Source organism: Hypanus sabinus, chromosome 10 (assembly GCF_030144855.1).
Source record: "Hypanus sabinus isolate sHypSab1 chromosome 10, sHypSab1.hap1, whole genome shotgun sequence".
Classification (NCBI taxonomy): domain Eukaryota; kingdom Metazoa; phylum Chordata; class Chondrichthyes; order Myliobatiformes; family Dasyatidae; genus Hypanus; species Hypanus sabinus.
The window spans coordinates 69,029,070-69,041,046 of NC_082715.1; positions in this window are offsets into that span (position 1 = coordinate 69,029,070).

The window sequence follows — 11,977 nt, forward strand, 5'->3', positions numbered from 1 at the left end:
TTCCTGCTGGGTATCCTCCAACCTGATGGTATGAACATTGACTTCTCTAACTTACGTTAATGCCCCTCCTCCCCTTCTTACCCCATCCCTGACATATTTAGTTTTCTCCCCCCCCCCTCTTTTTTTTCTCTCTCTCTGCCCATTACTCTGCCTGTTCTCCATCTCTCTCTGGTAAAACTCCCTCTGTTCTCCATCTCCTTACCCTTTCTTTCTCCCCTAGGCCTCCTGTCCCATGATCCTTTCCCTTCTCCAGCTCTGTATCCCTTTTGCCAATCACCTTTCCGGCTCTCAGCTCCACCCCACCCCCTCCGGTCTTCTATCATTTTGCATTTTCCCCTGCCCCACCTACTTTCAAATTTCTTATTATCTTTCCTCTAAGTTGTTCCTGACGAAGGGTCTCAGCCCGAAACATGGACAGTGCTTCTCCCTATAGATGCTGCCTGGCCTGCTGCATTCCACCAGCATTTTGTGTGTGTTGTCTCAATAGTCAACTTAGATAATCATTGAAAGTGAGCTTTAGATCCCAGCAAGTTAACATCTAACCAAATGGTGTTGCCTTAATCAGAGCGAAACCATTTCTGGTTAACTCCAGATCAGAGTTCACCCTGCACAAAGAGAACTGTTGCAGTGGTGGTCAGTGAGGCTCCAGGTGGTAGGCAAGGCCATTACTATAGCTAACATGTAATGTGCTACAGCACCACTGCTAGTTCAGTACAAGCCAGTGATTGAAAAAATATATCCTTCACAATTCAGAGCTTAGGTAGTAACTTCATGTCTGAACTTAAATCTGTCCTCAAATTCTCTGGCACTGTTTGTTATTCACCCACCATTTGTTTTCTCAGTATGGTGAGTTTTGTTGAAAAGTGGACATTATTACTTTTCTACAAATAGATTTATGTATTGCACTGTACTGCTGCCTCAAATTTTTAAAAATTCATGACCTACGTGAGTGTTGATAAACCTGATTCTAATATAAGTCTCTGTTGGTGAATGGGAATGGGATAGCGAAAAGTGAATTACGGTTGGGAAAAGTTGAGGGGAGTGGTGGGGAAAGCAGGAAGCACCAGAGAGACATTCTGTAATGATCAATAAATCAGTTGTTTGGAATCAGATGACCTTGCCTAGTGTCTCAGAGCTGGGTGTGTCTGCACCCGTTCTAACCTCTGCCCTGGCACTCCTTCTCTGCCACCTGTCCCACAGACCTCCTATGGCGCTGTTCCCTCACCATTCCCAACATTCTTTGCTCCTGTCAGATTTACAAACTCACTCTCTGCTCCACATTGACAAATACAGTACTGTACAAAAGTCTCAGGCACCCTAAGACTTTTTCACAGTACTGCTTGTGCTATTGAACATGAAAGGAGTTGTCACAAGATCAAAAGGAAGTGTGACCAGTATTGTTGTAAATGTACAAGCAAGCTGTGGAACCCTGAGATAGATGAAGCTCTGTACAGCAGAGGATGACGTACCAGAGGGTATGAAAAACGAATGTTAGCACATGTGAGAGCATTATAATATTTGTGCCTCTGTGTGCTAGACAATGTTTGTAGATAGCCTGCATATTTTCCTATGGCACTGTCCCTACAACCGACTGCACACAGTGCCAGGTAAGGCCTCAGCATGCAAGTAGAGGCAAACCCTCGGACTTCAGTCATATTGTTCACCTATGTGGTGTGCGACTGGCCACTTTCAGGTGACAATGAAAATATCTCCACGTCTGAACTTTTCTAACTGACAGAAAGAAGCATCTCTGATATTCTGATGAACAAAATGTTATTAATAATATGTGATAAATAACTCAAAACTATAACAGATGACCTTGAAGGTGGAAATGCGATTCAGTTTCACTGTTAATGGAACAGGTTGGGAGAAAAAAACTGATTCACCTTTCCCCAACTTCTCTTGATTATTCTGTACCGGACTAGTACATATGTATAAAACTGTCCTTTTAAAGCATTGAACTATGTAAAACAGGGGAAGCAAAACTATCACAATCTAGAGTTAGTAATGATGATCGATCCTTCCTTGATTTTACAGCAGAGCATATTTCAATGCATCGTTCTCTTTACAACATTCCCTACCAAAAGCAAAAAAGTTTTTTACTAAGGGAACATCGATGTGTGCAGTATTGGATGCATTTGCAGCTGTGTGCTCTATATGTCATAGGACATGACAGCACAGAAGCTGACCCTTTGTCCTATCTAGTCCATGCCAAACTCAGAATCAGCGTAGTCCCATCAACATTCTTTTAATGTTGAAATCAAACTCACATCCACCACTTGTGCTGGCAGTTCATTCCACACTGTCAACACCCTCTGAGTAAAGGTTCCCCCTCATATTTCCCTTAAACATTTCATCTTTCACCCTTGTCCCATGACCTCCAGTTCTAGCCTCACTCAGTCAAAGTGGAAAAAGCCTGTTTGCATTTACCCTATCAATACCCCTCATAATTTTGTATGCCTCTATCAAATCTCCCCTCGTTCTCCTACACACCAGGGAATGATATCCTAACCTATTCAACCTTTTCGCTATTACTCAGGTCCTCAAGTCCTGGCATCATATTTGTAAATTTTCTCTATATTCTTTAAATAACTCTGTGAACTCTTGGTAATCTTTCCATCCCTAAAAAACTCGATGGGACATTGATAAATTACCTGGATCATGTAAATAATCCACAACATATTGAGAGTTGCTGACTTTACCGTCTTGTAAAGACTGGAGATATTGCTGCTTTGCGCAGCTCGAAGCATCTTTCTTAATTGTTCATGTATTTATTAACATTGGACAATGTAAAGTTTAATACAAGCAATGCAATGTAATGGCAGCGATGTTGTAATAAAGAGCTAAAATGAATCAGTTTCTCATGACATTTATTTATTTTATTACAGCACAGAACAGGCCCTTCGAGTTGCCACCCAACAATCCACCTATTTAACCCAAAACTAATCACAGTACTGTAGCAGTGTGCTACACGCAGCGCTAAAATAACGACACGGAGTCGGTAAACTGCAGTTAAAGAAGATTTTATTCGAACTTCACTGCCTTGCTTTAAAGCCTCCCTGATCCCGCCCTCCCCGGGCGCGGATGCTGTAGGGGGCACGTACTCACAATCCCGCGCAGGCTTTTCCCTTTGTTGGTGAAGCAGACCTGGCGCCCTTTTGGGACTGGCCTTTATGCCGGCGTGCTGGCTATTTGTGAGCCGGTTCGAGTGTGCTAGGAAGTGGGTCGCCACATAACCCCCCACCCCCCTCGGAACCGGCGATACACCCCACAATGTCCACAGTCTGGGCCGGACCCAGTTTGGGAGGTCGGCCTCTGCGCCGCAGTGCCGGAAACTCGACCGGTTGCGCCAAGTCCACATGGGCCGGTTTGAGTCTGTCCACCGTGAAAACCTCCTCTCTCCCCCCAACATCCAGCACGAACGTGGACCCGTTGTTCCTGAGCACCGTAAACGGCCCCTCGTAGGGCCATTGCAGCGGTGGCCGATGCCCGCCCCTTCATACAAAAACAAACTTACAGTTCTGCAGGTCTTGGGGTACGCAGGTCGGGTTCTGCCCATGCTGCGAAGTGGGTATGGGGGCCAGGTCACCGAGCCTCTCGCATAGTCTGCCCAGGACTGCTGCGGGTTCTACCTTGTGCCCCCTTGGGGCTGGTATGAACTCCCCGGGGATGACCAGGGGCGTGGCCGACGAGGCGTGCAGATCGTCTTTGGGCGCCGTGCGGATGCCGAGTAGGGCCCAGGGAAGCTTGTCCACCCAGTTAGTTCCTCTCAGGCGGGCCATGAGAGCCGACTTTAGGTGACGGTGGAAACGATCCACCAGGCCGTTCGTCTGTGGGTGGTAGGCAGTGGTGTGGTGCAGCTGTGTCCCCAAAAGGCTGGCCATAGCTGACCACAGGCTGGAGGTGAACTGGGCACCTCTGTCGGAGGTATAATGTGGGCCAGTACACCAAAGCGGGACACCCAGGTGGCGATTAGTGCCCGGGCGCAAGATTCGGAGGTGGTGTCGGTGAGCGGGATCGCCTCTGGCCATCTTGTGAATCGGTCCACGATAGTCAGGAGGTGCCGCGCTCATCGCGACACCACTATATCCACATGAATGTGGTCGAAACGCCAGTGGGTGGGGTGGAACTGCTGCTGCAGAGCTTTGGTGTGCCGCTGTACCTTAGCCGTCTGGGTGCATGCACGTTCTGGCCCCTTCACTGACCTGCTTGCAGAGTCCGTGCCAAACGAACCTGCTGGAGACCATCCGGACGGTTATGAATGGAGTCGAAAACGCTCACAGAGTAGGGTCCTCTCACCTGGGCCTCCGGGGAGGTCCTGGAGCTGCAAACCGGAGACTGCGGTTCTGTAACTCGGGATCTCCTCGTCTGCCAGCGCCTCAAAGTCTACCCCTTGGGAAAGGGCATGAATGTTAGGGCGAGAGAGCGCATCCGCCACGACATTGTCCTTACCCGAGACGTGCCGGACATCCGTCGTGTATTCAGAGATGTAGGACAGATGGCGCTGCTGGCAGGACGACCAGGGATCGGACACCTCCGTGAACGCAAAGGTAAGCGGCTTGTGGTCCGTGAACGCAGTGAAGGGCCTACCTTCTAAGAAGTACCTGAAATGCCGGATTGCCAGGTATAGCGCCAACAGTTCCCGGTCGAAAGCACTGTATTTGAGCTCGGGTGGCCGCAGATGTTTGCCGAAAAACGCCAGGGGTTGCCAGCGACCCACGATGAGTTGCTCCAGTACCTCACCGACTGCCGTGTTTGTTGCGTCCACTGTGAGGGCGGTAGGGACGTCCATTCTGGGGTGCACTAGCATCGCTGCGTTCGCCAAGGCTTCTTTGGTTTTAATGAAAGAGGCAGCGGGCTCCTCGTCCCAGGGAATGTCCTTGCCCGGACCCAACAGCAGGGCGAACAGGGGGCGCATGATTCGGGCAGCTGAAGGGAGGAAGCGGTGGTAGAAATTGACCATCCCCACGAATTCCTGAAGGCCTTTGATTGTGGTGGGTCGGGGGAAATGGCGGACCGCATCTACCTTAGCGGGCAGAGGGGTCGCCCCGTCTTTAGTAATCCTGTGGCCCAGGAAGTCGATGGTGTAGAGGGGGTTGATTGTTAGACCGTACTCACTCAGTCGGGCGTAGAGTTGATGGAGGTGGGACAGATGCTCCTGACGACTGCTGCTGGCTATGTGGATGTCGTCCAAATAGATGAATGCGAAGTCCAGGTCGCGTCCCACCGCGTCCATTAACCGCTGGAACGTCTGTGCGGCATTCTTCAGGCCGAACGGCATGCGGAGGAACTCGAAAAGGCCGAACGGGGTGATGAGAGCCGTCTTGGGGACGTCGTCAAGATGCATTGGGATTTGATGGTATCCTCGGACAAGGTCGACCTTGGAGCAGATCCGTGCGCCGCGCAGGTTTGCTGCAAAGTCCTGAATGTGCGGCACAGGGTAGCGGTCCGGTGTGGTAGCCTCGTTCAGCCTGCGGTAGTCGCCGCATGGTCTCCAGTCCCCTGTCGCTTTGGGCACCATGTGCAGGGGGGAGGCCCATGGGCTGTCGGACCGCCGGATGATCCCCAATTCCTCCATCCTCTGGAACTCCTCCTTCGCCAATCGGAGCTTGTCCGGGGGAAGCCACCGAGCACGGGCGTGGAGGGGTGGTCCCTGGGTCGGGATGTGGTGCTGTACGCCGTGTCGGGGCATGGCTGCCTTGAACTGCGGTGCCAGAACCGATGGGAAATCCGCCAGGACTCTGGTGAAGTCGTTGTCGGACAGCGTGATGGAGTCGAGGTGTGGGGCTGGCAACTGGGCTTCTCCCAAGAGAGAACGTCTAAAAGGTCTCGGCGTGGACCAGTCTCTGCCTCGGCAGGTCGACCAGCAGGCTGTGAGCCCGCAAAAAATCCGCACCCAGAAGCGGTTGGGCTATGGCGGCCAGTGTAAAGTCCCACGTGAACTGGCTGGAGCCGAACTGTAGCTGCACCGTATGGGTGCCATAGGTCCTTACTGTGCTGCCATTCACGGCCCTCAGGGGGGGACCCGGTGCCCGGTTGCGTGTGTCGTAACTCGTCGGAGGTAAGACGCTGATCTCCCGGTGTCGACCAAAAAACGGCGTCCCGACCTGTTGTCCCACACATACAGGAGGCTATCCCGATGGCCAGCCGCCGTAGCCATCAGCGGCGGCTGGCCGTGGTGTTTCCCGGGCGACAACGGCGGGCTTCTGCACCCCACCGCTGGTGGTAGAAACGCCATTGTTCGTTGGGCTCCTCACCCCTGCCTCTGGGGTTAGCGGGCTCTGTGGCCGGGCCTGGACTGGTTTGCTGCTGGGAGCGTGGCCTGGAGATCTGTGCGATGGACGCCCCACTCACCTTCTTGGCGTTCCACAGCAAGTCTGCCCGGGCTGCCACCTTCCGGGGGTCGCTGAAATCCCCGTCGGACAGCAGCAGGTGTATGTCCTCGGGCAGCTGCTCCAGGAATGCTGCTCAAACATGAGGCAGGGTTTGTGTCCCCCGGCCAGACACAACATCTCATTCATTAAAGCAGATGGAGGTCTGTCTCCCAAGCCATCCAGGTGCAGTAAACAGGCAGCCCGCTCGCGCCATGAGAGTCCAAAAGTCCTTATGAGCAGTGCTTTGAATTCTGTGTGCTAGCCATCCGCTGGGGGAGACTGTACGAATTCCTAAACCTGGGCCGCTGTGTCCTGGTCGAGGGAGCTCACCACGTAGTAGTAACCTGTGTCCTCCGAGGTTATCTGCCGAACGTGGAATTGGGCTTCTGCTTGCTGGAACCAGAGGTGAGGTCGCAGCGTCCAGAAGCTTGGCAGATTTAACGAAACCGCATGAACAGATGCGGCGTCGGTCATCTCCGATCCAAAAATCGTTTGGACCGTCGGGGTCACCAATTGTAGCGGTGTGCTACACGCAGCGCAAAAATAACGACACGGAGTTGGTAAACCGCAGTTAAAGAAGATTTTATTCGGACTTCACAGCCTTGCTTTAAAGCCTCCCTGATCCCGCCCTCCCTGGGTGCGGATGCTGTAGGGGGCACGTACTCACAATCCCGCGCAGGCTTTTCCCTTTGTTGGTGAAGCAGACCTGGCGCCCTTTTGGGACTGGCCTTTGTGCGGCGCGCTGGCTATTTGTGAGCCGGTTCGAGTGCGCTAGGAAGTGGGTCGCCACAGTACAACTTAAATGGCTAATCAACCTACTAAACAGTATGTCTTTGGACTGTGGAGAGAAAATGGAATACCAGGAGGAAGCCCACACACACAAAGGGAGGAACGTTGAAACTTCCTGCAGAGGACACTGAAGTCCGAACTCCAACGCCTCGAATCGTAATAGTTTTGTGCTAACGCTATGCTACCATGACAACCCAAGAATGCTGTACAGTAGGTTTTGTTGAATTAGGGAGATTTCCATAACAATTGGGCCAAAGTTCTTCCACGCCAGAATTGATTCCTTTGGCATTTCGATCCAACAAGCAGCCCCCTTTCTGCAAATCAGTCATACTAACATTGCCAGTTGGAGTTAGACTGGATCATGGAGGGTTGGCACTTTTACCTTTAGTATTACATCACTGAAACTTTTTCAATTAGATGGTACCTGATCATTTAAGGCTATAAGACATAGGAGCAGAATTAGGCCATTCTGCTCCGTCATGACAGCATCACTGATTTATTTTCCCTCTCGACACCATTCTCCTGGGTTCTCCCCATAACCTTTCATGCCCTGACTATTCTAGAATCATCAACCTCCACTTTAAATATACCCAATAACTTGCCTCCTCAGCTGCCTGTGGCAATGAATTCCACAGATTCACCACCCTCAGGCTAAAGATATTCCATATAACCATATAACAATCACAGCATGGAAACAGGCCATCTTGGCCCTCCTAGTCCGTGCCGAACTCTTAATCTCACCTAGTCCCACCTACCCGCACTCAGCCCATAACCCTCCACTCCTTTCCTGTCCATATACCTATCCAATTTTACCTTAAATGACACAACTGAACTGGCCTCTACTACTTCTACAGGAAGCTCATTCCACACAGCTATCACTCTCTGAGTAAAGAAATACCCCCTCGTGTTTCCCTTAAACTTTTGCCCCCAACTCTCAATTCATGTCCTCTCGTTTGAATCACCCCTACTCTCAATGGAAACAGCCTATTCACATCAACTCTATCTATCCCCCTCAAAATTTTAAATACCTCGATCAAATCCCCCCTCAACCTTCTACGCTCCAATGAATAGAGACCTAACTTGTTCAACCTTTCTCTGTAACTTAAGTGCTGAAACCCAGGTAACATCCTAGTAAATCGTCTCTGCACTCTCTCTAATTTATTGATATGTGTCCTATAATTCAGTGACCAGAACTGTACACAATATTCCAAATTTGGCCTTACCAATGCCTTGTACAATTTTAACATTACATCCCAACGTCTGTACTCAATGCTCTGATTTATAAAGGCCAGCGTTCCAAAAGCCTTCTTCACCACCCTATCTACATGAGACTCCACCTTCAGGGAACTATGCACTGTTATTCCTAGATCTCTCTGTTCCACTGCATTCCTCATTGCCCTACCATTTACCCTGTATGTTATATTTGGATTATTCCTGCCAAAATGTAGAACTTCACACTTCTCAGCATTAAACTCCATCTGCCAACGTTCAGCCCATTCTTCTAACTGGCATAAATCTCCCTGCAAGCTTTGAAAACCCACCTCATTATCCACAACACCTCCTACCTCCTACCTTAGTATCATCGGCATACTTACTAATCCAATTTACCACCCCATCATCCAGATCATTCATGTATATTACAAACAACATTGGGCCCAAAACAGATCAGTGAGGCACCCGGCTAGTCACCGGCCTCCATCCCGATAAACAATTATCCACCACTACTCTCTGGCATCTCCCATCTAGCCACTGTTGAATCCATTTTATTACTCCAGCATTAAAACCTAATGACTGAACCTTCTTAACTAACCTTCCATGTGGAACTTTCTCAAAGGCCTTGCTGAAGTCCATATAGACTACATCCACTGCCTTACCCTCATCAACATTCCTCGGAACTTCTTCAAAAAATTCCTCTTCATCTTTCTTCTAAAGTGACATACTTGAAGGGGCTATGTCCTCTGGTCTTAGATTTCCCCACGAGAGAAAACATCCTCTCCACATCCATTCTATCAAGGCCTTTCGATATTCCAATGAGATTCCACACCTACCATCTTCCATTCTTCTAAACTCCAGTAAGTACAGGTTCAGAGCTATCGGATGTTCCTCAGACGTTCACTCCTTCATTCCTAGGATCATTCTCATTAACATCTTCTTGACCCCGCCAATGCCAGCACATACTTTCTTAGACATGGGGCCCAAAACTGTACACAATATTCAAATGTGGTCTGGCCAATTCCTTATAGAGCCTCAGCATTATATCCTTGTTTTTATATTCCAGTCATAGAAAAGTACAACACATAAACATGGCCTTTGACCCATCTAGTCGATGCCGACCCATTTATACTGCCTCCTCCCATTGACCCACATCAGGATCATAGCCCTCCATATCCCAACTATCCATGCACTTATCCAAACTTGGCTTAAATATTGAAATTGAGCTCACATGCACTACTTGTCTGGCAACTCATTCCATACACTCACCACTCTCTGAGTGAAGAAGTTCCCTTTCATCTTCCCTTTAAACTTTTCACCTTACAGCCTTCACCCATGACCTCTGGTTGTAGTCCAACCCAACCTCAGTGGGAAAAACCCTCTTTTATATTTACCCTATCTATACTCATAACTTTAATTCCTCTATAAAGAATCCTTTCAATTTTCTACATTCTAAGGAATGATGTCCTAATCTTTTAAATTTTTCCTTATAACTCGGGTCCTCTAGACCTGACAACATCCTTGTAAGTTTTCTCTTTCAGTCTTATTTACATTTTTTCCTGTAGGTAGGTGACCAAAACTGTACACAATACTCCAAATTAAACTTCTCCAACATCTTATACAACTTCATCATAACATCCCATCTCTTGTACTGAATGCATTGATTTATGAAGGCCAGTGTGCCAAAAGCTCTCTTTACGGCCATATCTAGCTATGTTGACACTTGTAACAAATGATGTACCCTGTATTCCACCCATTCCACCGAGATGCAACACTGAGCGTCATAGGAAGTCATTCCTGCCTGTGGCCATCAAACTTTACAACTCCTCCCTTGGAGTGTCAGACACCCTGAGCCAATAGGCTGGTCCTGGACTTATTTCCACTTGGCATAATTTACTTATTATTATTTAATTATTTATGGATTATATTGCTATATTTCTATACTATTCTTAGTTGGCGCGACTGTAATGAAACACAATTTCCCTCGGGATCAATAAAGTATGTCTATCTGTATTCCAAGGTCCTTTTGTTCTATCACTCTCCTCAGTGCCTTACCATCAACTAATTAAGACCTAACCTGGTTGGTCCTATCAAATTGCAACACCTCACACTTCTCTGCATTAAATTGCATCTGCCACGTTCAGGCCCATTTCTCCAACAGTTCCAGATCCCTCCGCAAACTGTGATATTCCTCCTTGCTGTCCAGTACACCCCCCAATCTTGGTGTCATAAGCAAATTTGCTTCTCCAGTTAACTACATTTTCACCCAGATCATTAATATAAATGACATAGACCTCTATGAAATTCTAGTGTGTATGGAGAGTCAATTGTGTCAGAATTTGTCATATTGCCACTAAGAAGTTGAGAATGCACATGTGCGGCCTAATAGTGACACTCTATCTGTAGTGTCAAAACTACAGGTGTGGTTTTGATTCTGAAGCTGCCTGGATTGCTCTCATTCTCTCCAGCGCTCCTCAGCTCTAAACAATCTCAGTGATAGGATAGCAGGTGTCATCAAAGCTACCATATAATTAGCTGATAATTGCCATCATACCATGCAAGCAGCTATTTGATTACTGCAAGTCAACCAAGTAGAATAAACAGATTGTTTTCCATTGACTTCTACTGCTGATTGAATCATCTACGAACAAGTTCAAATTCCATGGATGTTTGGAGAATGAATAGAGATTTGAGGTTTACAAAATTATGACGAGTATAGATAGGGTAAATGTAAGCAGGCTTTTTTTTTAACTGAGGTTGGGTGAGACTAGAGGTCATGGGTAAAGGGTGAAAGGTAAAATATTCAAGGGGGTGATCTATTTCACTCAGAAGGTGGTGAGAGTGTGGAATGAGCTGCCAGTGGAACTGTTAGAGGTGGGTTTGATTTCAATATTTAAGAGAAATTTAGATAGGTACATAAATGGGAGGGATATGAAAGGCTATGGTCCAGGTGAAGTTGTAGGTTGATGGAACTAGTTAGAATAACAGACTAGATAAGCCAAAAGCCTTGATTTGTGCTGTACTGATCTATGACTCTATGACACAATAAATGTGCTAAGCTGGAAAGAAGATTTACAAGAATGTTTTAACAACTGGAGGGCCTGAGTGATGGGTGGGGAGATGGTGGTTAGGCTGGCTCAATCTAAAAAACAAAAGAGCTGATTGTCGATTATAGGAGGAATGGAGAGAGGCTAGCCCCAATCAGCATCAATGGGTCTGAAGTTGAGAGGGTGAATAGTTTAAAGTTCCTTGGTATACACATCATTGATGATCTCACCTGGACCGTACGCATTGTCTTTGTGGCAAAAAAAAGCGCAACAGCGCCTCTTCCACCTTAGGCGACTGAAGAAGTTCGGCATAGGCCCCCCCAAATCCTCAAGACCTTCTAGAGGGGCACCATTGGGAGCATTGGGAACTGGCTGCATCACTGCCCAGTACGGGAAGTGCACTAACCTTGATTGCTGGATGTTGCAGAGTGTGGTATGGGCAGCCCAGTGTGTCTGTGGATGTGAACTTCCCTCCACTGAGGATGTTTTTAGCAGTAGGTGCAGAAAGAAGGACTGAAAGATTATCGGGGACACCAGTCACCCCAACCAAAAACT